General features: G+C 35.8%; 1 protein-coding gene across 1 annotated transcript in view; it reads left to right on the top strand.

The window, feature by feature from the left end:
- Positions 1 to 365: 365 nt before the first annotated feature.
- The window catches only part of LOC145271019 (uncharacterized), a 31052-nt gene continuing 19179 nt past the window's right edge, over positions 366 to 12238 (top strand). Inside the window, exon 1 of the mRNA XM_080126580.1 lies at positions 366 to 592. The gene's annotated coding sequence lies outside the window, so the exon portion shown is untranslated. The remainder of the gene's footprint in view (positions 593 to 12238) is intronic.

The following is a 12238-nucleotide window of genomic DNA, read 5'->3' as shown; positions in this document are numbered from 1 at the left end:
TTGATATACAGGGTACTGAGATTTGGGAAAATCTTTGTGGTCGGTTTCCGGCCAGAAATTTGGTTGTTAAGGGGTCAAAGGTCAATGAATTGACCTGTGAGAGTTCTACCAAACTCCTCCACCAATTTTGGGTCTAAACGCTTGAAATTTTGGATATAGGTTCGTTGGACATGGATCTAACTTACTAACTTGATTTGAGCCCAAAACAATAAATGTTAAGGGGTCATAATAGGGGTCCAAGTTTACAAAAATTGACCTTTTTTTTTTTTTTCTCAACATACACCTCCAACGCCGGGCTGAAATGCTAGTAAAGGAATAATATAAATTGGCGGAAGTAAGCAATGCATTATGGGCAATAACGATAATTCCGTTGTTGTCCGCCATGACACTTCCTGTTATGAATGATTTCTCAAAGCAATCGATCAGCATCCGCTCGATTTGCTCAGAATACTACACACGACACCGGAACAACAGAAGAAGTGACAAAACATAAAAAAGAAATTTTATTGTTTAATATTTTGTTTATATAATATAATCTTGTTTTCCTTTTTCTTATGAAAAAAATTCAAGCATAAAAGTTTGTCATAAAAATGTAAGTATAATTTGCAAATTTTTAGTTTCACAAATTAAATTCCAGTCCAGTTCATTTTGTTTCCTCGTAATGCATTATTTTTCAATTACCACAAAATAAATAATTGATTGAAATTTGCATCTCTCTAGCGGTTTTCTTCTAGAAAATCTGGAGATATTTGACACTCGCACGCACACGTCGCACACCTGCAATTTTGGATTACAAAATAAAGAAAAGCGTTTGAAATTACTTTAAAACATAAACTAAACTTATTCAGGTAAAAAAAAAAGTAGCAGTTATTGCCTTTGGCAACACTGGCTAATACTTGGCCTTCGGGTCAAGATCAAAGTGTAGTATCTTTCTTCAGTTGCTACACTTCAATTTCTTGTTCTCTGTTAGTGGAGGAGAAATCCTTCACGACTGAGACAATTTTTTATTTTTGTTCCTTTTCTCCACATTAAAAAAATGACCCTGGTGTCTAACTCTAGTGTTCCGTCAGAAGGCATTGTAAATAGGAACTGTGATTTAATGACTATTTGTTTTATTTGTTTTTTTTTCACCATTTTTTTCGGCTAAGCATTCTTAAAACTCTCTATAGAATCGATTTTTACAAATTCATTTTACTGGTGGTGGTGGGGGGGGGGGAGCGTTCCAGTCTCTACAGCTTTACATACTAATCACTCCTCTTAATTTATTCACTTGGTTAATGTGTAGAAAAGTGAACAGTCGACAATTGTCAAAAAAAACAAAAAAACAAACAAACAATAACCGCAAAAAACAAAACAAAAACAAAAAACTTGTACCAAACGCAGTATACTTTTAACATGCTAGAACTAAGATTTTTTTTTTTCTAATTTCAACTAATCTTTTGTTCAAAGTGATGTTAGACACACTGAATAAAAAAAAAAAAAATAAACAAATGGTCGCTTTTTATTTAACGGGTGGGGAGGCTTAATTTCTGAAAAGTTGTTAACAAATAACTTATCCTACCACTAACTCTAAATTCGAGTTGCACTCCCAAATTTAGAGCTAGTGGTAGTCTAGGTGTATCAGAATTATTGTAGGAAATTTTGACACCCCTAACATGAAACTGCGAATAAAATATAAAAAAAAAACTCGTAATTTCTCTTTTAAAAGTGGGTTGTTTATTTTCTTTATGGGTTATACTTCCAGAATAAACTATTAAAGTTGTTTTAAAAGTAATAAAAATATTTTTTTTTATTTAAAAAAAAAACAGTAATGAATTTTATGAACTCAATATTTTTCAATTTTTAAACTTTAAAAATCTATCAAAATTTTTCTATTGATTCTATTTTTACGATATTTTCAGGGTCAATGTGAAATTTTATGCTCTTTCCAATAAACCGAATATAATGTAATATTTTAGACAAACATTTTTTTTTAAATCAACGCCCCCCCCCATTTTCAAGTGTCTATTAAAAAGTAAATAATTAATTTACTCACCAAAGTGTTATATATCACAAATTGAAGAGAAAAGGTCAATAAATAATATATTCAAATTTAAAACAAAATAAAAAGTTTTTTTTAGAAATTCACCTGTAAAGTTCAAAGTTTAAAACCTTTTTTTTTTTAAACCACGTTATTTGTTTTTTTCTTTCGATATTTTTTTTAATGAAACCTTGGTCCTTGCTCCTTTAATTGAAAAAAAATTAGGGCTTGAATTACATTTTTCGAGTAGTTATAAGCAGTGGCGGCTCGTGCCTGAAATTAGTGGGGGTGCTGCTTCAAAAATTTTACGTATTTTTTTAATATCGTGTAAAGGAATTATTCAATCAAATAATAAACAAACATTCAAATAAATATTCAATTATATAACAAAGACAAATAATCAAGCAGAAATGGATTATACGCAAAAACTTTTTTATTAAAAAGATTTTTTTAAATTATGTACATTTTACAGAATAAAAATAATATATATATTTATTCCTTTTAAACTTTTCAGATTAAATAAAAGTTTGCGTTTTTTTTGTTGTTTTTTTTGCAAACAACGAAAAACATTTTAAAAAATAACTTATTTTTATAAAAACAAAAAAGAAAAACTTTGAATTTACCTGCCTCCCTACGAGGGTTAATTTAGGAGTTTACTATTTGAAAATAGCGTTTTATTTAATAGTTTTATTTATAAAATTTATTTTTAAAGATGTATTTATAACAAAACGTATTTGTAAATAAAATGCAAAATAAAAAAAGTTTACATTTTTATATATTGAGCAAACAAACAAAAATATTTAAAGATACAAAATTTTATTTACAAATCTTTTAACAACTTGCTTTTTATATAAAAAGAACAAACTTGGCTATTTACTGACCTTCCCATGCCGGTAAAGATCGACATAAAGTGGAGATTTATTATAAGAAAATAGGTTGTCATATATAAGCATTATAAAACATCGAATATTTATGTAGCTTTCTTCCCAAAAAAACAAAAAAAATAAAATTTTCTCAGTCCAGAAGGATTTCTAATTACTTTTTTTAATGCGTATTATCTGACCCATCTACTAACAAATTCAATGTAAAGTTTAAAAATGCATAATTATAAAAAACTGTTTTTTTTTTGTTTTTTTTTACTTACAAACACATTTTAATTAAAAAATCTTGTGTAAAAAATCTATTTTTCAAAGTGTAAAACTTCTAACATTGTCCTTGTCGGAGGCAAATAAATGCTAATTTTTTTTATATCTAAAACATACACGTTAAAAAGATTTCTAACTAAAATGTATTTTCAACATAAACTGTTTCTTCGCTTTTTTGCTTCTAGAAAAAAATGTAAACAGTTTTTTTTGTAAAGTTTAGTTGTTGCAAAATAAATAGCATTTAAAGAAACGAGCAAAAAGGCAGGTAGATGGAAAAGTAACTTTATTTTTATGGTAAGATTTATTTATTGTATATTTGGTTTTTACCCTTGGCCACGTGTTAGCTTCACTGCTAAATTCCCGAATACTTTTAATAAATAAAAATAAACAGTTTCTGCATATTATATATTTCCGTCGGTAGCAGACGGAAATATATAATATGCTAAAAGTGTGCGTATTTAAAAAAAAAAATAGCACAATATTTTATGTACAAGAACACGTTATGTGCAGATTTTAATAATAATTTTTAAAAATATAAGTAAACCTTTTTTTTTTTTTTTTCAATAACAATGTTATCATATCTATACAGGCGCACACTCTCAGCAAACAACGAATTTCATGACACGGAACTGCGCCAATCGACAGTTCTTCAAGAGGCTTTCATCGGCTGCCTAAAGCGTCTAATCCGCGCATGCGTACAAGAGAATTTCATTAAGAAAGTGTAACTGTGAATTTCACAGCTCCAAGCAAGTTTTATTTTTGTTATTATATGCATTTGGAGATACCGACATTAAAGTTAATGATTTTATAATGTACACATAGAAAAAAAAAAAAATAATAATAATAATAATAATAAACAAACGTATTATTTTTAATTTTATCATTAATATTGTGTAGAAATAACTTGGGGGGGGGCTGCAGTCCCACAGCCCCATGCACGAGCCGCCACTGGTTATAAGCTTGGAAAGACAGGGGGTCGAATAATTCACACCTCCCATTTTGAAATGTCTATTAAAAAGTAAATAATTTACTCACCAAAGTGTTATATATCACAAATTGAAGAGAAAAGGTCAATAAATAATATATTCAAATTTAAAACAAAAAAGTGTTTTTTAGAAATTTACCTGTAAAGTCCGAGGTTTAAAACACGTTGTTTTTTTTTTTAAAATTCTTTTTTTAATGAAACCTTGGTCCTTGCTCTTTTAATTGCAAAAAAATTAGGGCTTGAATTACATTTTTCGAGGAGTTATAAGCTTGGAAAGATGGAGTGGAATTATTCACTATTTTTCACGAAATTTCTGACACACCTAGTGGTAGTCATAGATTTTTTATTTTTTTTTTACAATTTTTCAAGAATGAAGAACCCAAGGATTAAGCGACAGGCAACCATTTATTTGTTGTAAAGACAGCTAAGAGAAATGGAATAAAAAGAACGTAAACAATTTCAGCACTAGGTGTATCAGAATTTTTGGGGAATTTTTTACACCCCTAATACGAAACTGCGAATAAAATATAAAAACTCGTAGTTTCTCTTTTAAAAGTGAGTTATTTATTGTGTTTATGGAATATACTTCCAAAATAAACAATTAAAGTTGTTTAAAAAATAATATTTCTATTATTTTTTCTTTTTAAAAAAAAAACAGTGTTTAAAAAGTGCCAGCGCGACTTCATGCAGCCATTTTTTTTATGTAATGAAATCAATTGAATTTTACGAGTTAATTTTTTTTCAATTTTAAAACTTTAAAAATCTATCAAAATTTTTCTATTGGTTAAATTTTTACGATATTTTCAGGGTCAATATGAAATTTTATGCTTTTTCCAACGAACCGAATATAATATTTTAGACAAACGTTTTTTTTAATTCACCCCCCCCATTTTAAAATGTCTATTAAAATTTTAATAATTAATTTACTCACCAAAGTTTTATATATCACAAATTGAAGATAAAAGATCAATAAATAATATATTGTAAATTAAAACAACAAAAAAAGAAGTTTTTGGAAATTTACCTGTAAAGTCCAAAGTGTAAAACCTTTTTTAAAAATCACGTTGAATTTTTTTTTTTTTTTTAATTAGAAGCCTATGTCCTGCTTATATTGTCCAGTAAGTATTGGAAGCTGACGATTTCTTTCTCTTTCATTCAATGTTTTCTTTTTTCACTTGATAAAGAAGAATTAAAATATAATAAATCAAAAATTTATGTATTTCATTGAGAAAAGAAAAAAAAAATTCCTTGACTGTTTTTTTTTTTTTTTAAAGGCAAAAACCTATAAGTAAAATTTGACTATTTTTAAACTATGGGGACACATATTTCTTCATGCACACGCTAGATGGCTAAAGTGAATGTGTTGTTTTTACTGCCTTCTGTCCATCCTTAGTTTTAAACAAGAACAAACTGGTACTTCCGTTTTTTCGATAAGAACGCAAAAATGCTTGCGTAATGGCGCTTTTTTTTTCAAATTTTCTAACTACAATGCAGAATTTGTTAACACCTCAGCAAAGTTTATTGATTTTTGAGCAAAATTTAAAAACAGAAAGTTTTCCACATATGAAACAGAAAAATTTACTTGCCTTCCTAAGATGGCAAAGTTAAATACAAGGTCGCTTTTAATGTAGTGAAAACTCTGCTACACCCAAAAAGACGCACTTGGGACTGGGGAAGTGTAGTAGTAATTCTGCTAATGCACTTGTGACCTTGCAACGTGGTCTTACACGACCTTGAACCTCTGATCGTGGCCCAGTTATGATCTTAACCCTGGGTCGATGCCCAATTATGACTATCCTAGTCACCGGGTAATTAATTATGTCAACTGGGCAACCAGGTCTGCCAACCGTTGGTATGTCGCATCACCCAGTGAGTCCTCGTCAAGGTGTTGGAGGATTCTTCTCGGTTGCACGGTCCTCAAGGCCTGTTCTTCTTGATCGTCTAGTTGGTCGTCCTGTTGACTGGGTGTTCGTTGACGGGAACGGCGTCACAAGTGGCAAGTAAAAGAATTAAAATTACATGGAACAACAGCACATCAGCAAACAAACTCCGGAGGTTGGTTGATATATAATGTATTTAGGAAATTCATAAATGATTATCTACAGACGTATGTACAATTGAAGATTAAATGGAAGCAAGCAATTAGATTTGTGAATGAGCTTCTTGTTATTGAGATACTCGGTCGGAGTCGCGGACCGTTGTAATTATCGTTAAGGTGTTCTGGCTGGTCTCTTCCTAAGTCCTCTGAATTCTATTAAGTTGCAAATTGAGCTCTCTGGCGACCAGCGAGGGGGGAGAGAGAAGTTGGGTGGCTGGAGTCCTCTACCGAGACCTTATCTCTGTCTCTCCAGAGATCTCTCTCTGCCGAATCTTTTTCCGATTAAATCGAGTTTTACAGATCTTATATAGTAAAACCCTTGAATAATGACGATGCCTACGTTCGTCTTCGACCAATCAAATTGATGGATAACAATCCACCTGATTCCTTCTCATTGGTCAATTTGGCCTGGGGCAGGTATTATTTTTCCACCCCCAATTTCCAAAATCAAATTGACTCCTCCCCAACTTGTCTGACCCCGCCTTCTTTATAAAGGTTTTTTTTCCATCAACTGATAATCAGAGGAAATATTATTGTTTAGCTTGTAATAGATCACCAGCTTTCATCTTTTAAAAATATCCATTTGATATTCTTTCCCCTTTGAATTTAATTGTTCTGTCAACATTCTGACAAAATATGTTATGGAAAACCGAAAAATCTCTTGATCCAAATTTCAAATGGCTTTATCATAGTCACCGAATCATTCAATATTTGATTCGAAAAAAACATTCTTTGAAGCCGACAATTGCGTGTGTTAAATTTTAACTCCAAAGAATCTATTTATCTTTTTGTTTTGATCTTGTCACAAATATATTTTGTGAGGCCAACAACTACGTGTGTGTGTGTGTGTGTGTGTGTGTGTGTGTGTGTGTCTCAGATCAAAAACAATCCGACATTTCAAAGCTCTGATTCGGAATTTGTCACTGTCGCTCGACTTCAAACAAAACGTATGTTTTTTTGAAGTTGTCATTCTGTCCCTTTTGGCTAAAGCATTTATTATTGTTTTAATTGATCTGTCGCTTTGAAGTTTAGCGGCGATTACTATTTTTATCCCCCGACCGTATGGTATCTCAACAACAAGATTTTGATACATAAAAATATTAACTAAAAAAAATTATTGTTTTCTTTTTGTAACCGGTGTTCGCCCGAGATTGATTATCACATTTAACAAAAACGTCACATCGACCCTACTGATCTGATGTGGCCCCTCTTTGGTGTTACACACTCACCTCCAAAAGACAGAAAGTCTGCTCTGTTTGCTATCAACACACAGAGCCTGAGAGAGGAAGAAGAAGTAGTAGACATGGTTGGTTTTATGGGAAAGAGGGTGAGAGTAACCGTGAGAATTCCCAAGAGAAATAAAAGACCGAACACAGATGGATAGGCGACTGTGCTTTTGCTCAAGTAGAGAAAACAGTGGAAGGAGAGGAAAGTCCCTTCCTAAAGAAAGTTCCAGCTCGAAGTGAGAAAGAAAGTGAGGCTGAAGGATCAGATTTCAAGCTATTTCGGCTTCTAAATGGCAGGCAAAGCATTTGATATCTGTCTCTGAATTTCATGGCATCTCACCTGCTCACACAGTGTCCGAATGGTTAGAACTGGTGTGTGAAATGTGTGGAGTTGACAATGTTGAACATGTTTTACCATTCAGGCTAAGAGGTGGCGTGCTGTCTGTATACCGGAGATTAACCCATGACCGAAGGGCAGATTTGAAGCAAGTAAAATGTGTCTTCGTGGCTATTGCGCCAGACCCTTTTGTGGCATATGACAAGTTTGTCTCCTATCATTTGCACCCTGGGGAAACTGTCGATGAATATCTGGGTGACCTGCAGGATCTTGCACGGTTAATAAAAGAAAACTCCTCTGATTGTTTGCTCAGTTGTGGGGATCTTCCAGAATGGAACAAATGACCCTGGAGCAGATTCTTGCGAGTGCCCTGGCTCTTATGACAGAGGAAGCAGATGTGGGGGAACCCGTCACTGCAGCAATCAGGAGATGCAGAATTCTTCATGTACCTGTGGACTCACCTTCAACCCCTGACCAGCAGGAGGCAGTTACAATGCAGCTTTCATTGTGCATATGTTCCCTCTGGTAATGGCATCATTGAGCGATGTAACTCTTTGGTAGCGCTTAGAGTGGCTGCTCCATCAACAGTTGTGTAATATTGGGATGTTTGTAGTGCCATGTCACGCATGGAAAGGGACCCTGCACTCATCCCCGATGGGCTTTCCCGAGGCCACAGTCCTAGTTGAAGAAAGGTCACCTAATGGTCTACTTGTATTGCATGTCTGTTACCCTGCATAACCTCTTGTTCAGCCGCCCCTCACCTAACTGAAACTATTTAAAAACATGATGACAGTTCAACCAAAAAATAAGCTTAAACCAGGCCTAGGGACAAACAAATCCAACTCACCTCCTCCCTTGAGGCTTGCATTCACTAACATCCATGGGCATAGAACTAATTTAGCTGATGTTGAAGCATTTCTCCTAACAAATACCCCGGATATCTTAGCACTAAGTGAGACTAACCTACACTCCTCCATCCCCTCTAACTACTTTAACATGCCTGGCCATCTCCCACTCTACCGTAAGGACTCTGATAGACATATGCACGGACTTGGAGTCTACATTCGTAACACCCTCCCCCTGACTAGAGAAACAAACCTAGAAACGGACGATCAAGCCTTTATGTGCTTTAGACTAAACATACAACACAACATTAGCTACTTTTATTTTCTCTACCGCTCTCCCTCGACCCAGCACTGCACCATAATAAACAAAGTCTCTGACAGCATAGACACAGCACTCTCCCTTGACACTAGCGCACAGGTACATGTATTTGGTGACTTTAATGCTCACCACATAAACTGGCTTGGATTCTCTTCTCACACAGACACAGCGGGCAGCACAACGCATAGTTTTGCTATATCTCACTCCCTATCACAAATGGTTACGTTTCCAACCCGTTTCCTTGACCAGCAATGAACAACAAGCATAACTTCTAGATCTGTTTCTCACCACAGTTCCCGAGGATTGTACAACAAATCCTGACAGCCCACCTGGGAACGCTGACCATGCAGTGATAATGGTAGAAATCACCCTAAATTCTAGACCCAAAACTGAAGAGCCAGTGCTCAAAACAATGAGATATTATAAAAAGGCTGACTGGGAAGCCATCAGAGATCTTATCAGAGACGCCCCATGGGGAAATATTTTTTCTCTTCCTGCTGAACAGTGCGCAAATGAGACCACTGAATGGTTCAAAACAGCAATGGAAGCACATGTTCCAATGCGGAATTTTTATAGCAAGCCCCACTCTCCCCAATGGTTTACTTCAACTTGCACAACTGCCATTGCTCATAGGCAGCATGCATACCGCAGATTTAACCAACATAAGTCCAGTTCAAACAAACAGAAGTATATAAAAGCTTGACACTTCAAAGGCATGTGGACCTGATCTCATCCCAGCTGTGCTATTAAAAAAGTGCTCAGCCGAAGTAGCCCCAGTTCTCTCCAAAATCTACAAAAAATGCCTTAATGAATCATGCTTTCCGGGCTGTTGGAAAACTGCTTCTGTGGTACCAGTATTCAAGAATTCTGGCGAAAGAACTGACCCATCAAATTATTGCCCCATTAGCCTCCTCCCACTTTTCGCCAAAATATTTGAGACCATAATTAACCAGGCTCTAGTCCGGCACCTTACAGATGCTAAACTTCTGACTGACAAACAATATGGATTTAGACATGCCCGCTCCACAGCTGACATCCTCACTGTAATCTCTGAACGTATATACCATTCACTGGACAAAGCGGGGGAGGGCAGAGCGGTAGCTCTAGATATATCTAAGGCTTTTGACAGGGTATGGCACAAGGGTCTCCTCAGGAAAATTAAATCATACGGTATCGCTGGTAGAATACTTAACATAATTAGGTCCTTCTTAGATAAGAGAAAAATCCAGGTTGTCCTCGACGGTCGTACGTCTAAACAGTGTGATATAAATGTGGGAATGCCTCAAGGGTCTATCCTTGGACCTCTATTGTTCCTAATATTTATTAATGACCTCCCCGACAAAACTGCCTCTGAGATGGGTATATATGCTGATGACACTACACTCTACAACAGGCATGACAGGAAAACAAATGAACACATATCTAAAGAAATGGCAAAAACACTAGAGGATGACCTCCAATCTGTAGTGGAATGGGGACATAAATGAATGGTCACATTCAATGCTGCCAAGACTAAACTGGTTTCCTTCAATAATTACAAGAAACCTTCTCTGCCACCAATAGCAATGGCCAGTGACTCCCTGTCCGAGAGTACATCTTTCAAACTGCTTGGCCTAACGTTCACAGGAAACATTGAGTTGGAACAATTATATTGAAAACATTGCCAGGGCCGCTGCGAAAAAGGTAGGCTCTCTCTACCGTGCTAGAAAACTACTGACACCTGAAAGTATCCTGTACCTCTACAAGGCCACCATTCGCCCATGTATGGAGTATTGCTGTCACATTTGGGCTGGTGCATCTGCTACTAGTCTATCGCTCCTAGACAAGGTTCAAAAAAGAGTCGCCAATCTGATAGGCCCTGAACTGGCATCTAAGCTTCAGCCTCTGTCCCATCGACGAAATGTTGCATCCCTCTGCCTGTTCTACAAGTACTTTAATGGTGAATACTCTGACAAACTGCAGACACTTGTACCCCCAAGACGTAGACACCCTCGACAAACCCGACAGGCAGCTAAATCCCACCCCCACACAGTAGAGATCCCTAGATGCAAAAGATCTTTCTACTCCAGTAGTTTCTTCCCCAGAACCGCTAGACTCTGGAATTCCATTCCAAGTTCCTGCTTCCCCAACTGTATTGACATGCAGAAGTTCAAGTGCAACGTGAACCGACATCTTGCTGCCCAAATCCCAACATAGCGCCCCAGTAGTTGCTGCCCCTGATAGTAGCCCCCTACACCAAAGTGGCAATGCACCTTGTTTGGGGTGAAAAAGTAATAAAAAAAAAAATAAATAAATAAAAAGTGTCAATAGGATTGCAGCCAGGAAACAGTGTACCATACCAGAGGCAGTATATTGGTACAATGCTATGTCAAAGGATAATTTGTCCTCTACGACAGCACCAGCCAATATGGTCCGTCGGTACTGCATACGGCTTTAAGGAATTGACAGAATAATGGCACCAATAGACAATCAACAACAAACTGTCTACAAAACGGGTGACTGAGTTTGGGTAAAAGCCCCACACGGACGATGTACTACAAAGTATGGAGTGGAACATGTGACTGGGAATACCAGTATGCAAAATATATTGGTGGATGGAATGCCACGCCATGTGAGAGACCTGCAACCTATAGTAGGACTAACTAGGCCCACCAATGACCTGCTCTGGCACGCATTTGGAAAGGGGCAGTGAGAGATTTGTGACCATCAAGGAGAGACTGGATGAACGGACAACCAGTGTGGGTGAAGATGACGACTTAATTGATGACATTCCAGATGAAAGCACAGTAAGTGTTGAAAGTATTCCTGACAAAAACACAATGATTGGTCAGCCACGAAGAAGCACAAGGCACAAAAGACTAGTCCTTGAGTGTTGCATGTGTGATCATAGGATCGGGGGGGGGGTAGTAGTAATTCTTCTAATGCACTCATCTCCAAAAGACAGAAAGTCTGTTCTGTTTGCTGTCAACACACAGAGCCTAGGAGAGGAAGAAGTGGTAGACATGGTTGGTTTTATGGGAAAGAGGGTGAGAATTCCCGAAATTTGAGAGGAATAAAAGACCAAACTCAGATGAATAGACGACTGTGCTTTTGCTCAAAGTAAGAAAGAAAGTGAGGCTGAAGCATTCTTTTTAACTCTCAATCTTTAAGGATTTCTTTTCCATTGACCAAGAACAGAAAAGATAAAGTATCAGAACAGATAATATACTTTAACTTAAATTTTATTTAGAACAGTAAAAAATAATGCAAATAAAGATATAAAA

The sequence above is a fragment of the Euprymna scolopes genome, chromosome 46 (genome assembly GCF_053919585.1).
Source record: "Euprymna scolopes isolate OS-2025 chromosome 46, ASM5391958v1, whole genome shotgun sequence".
NCBI classification, from domain to species: Eukaryota; Metazoa; Mollusca; class Cephalopoda; order Sepiida; family Sepiolidae; genus Euprymna; species Euprymna scolopes.
This window is presented reverse-complemented; position numbering and strand designations above follow the sequence as displayed.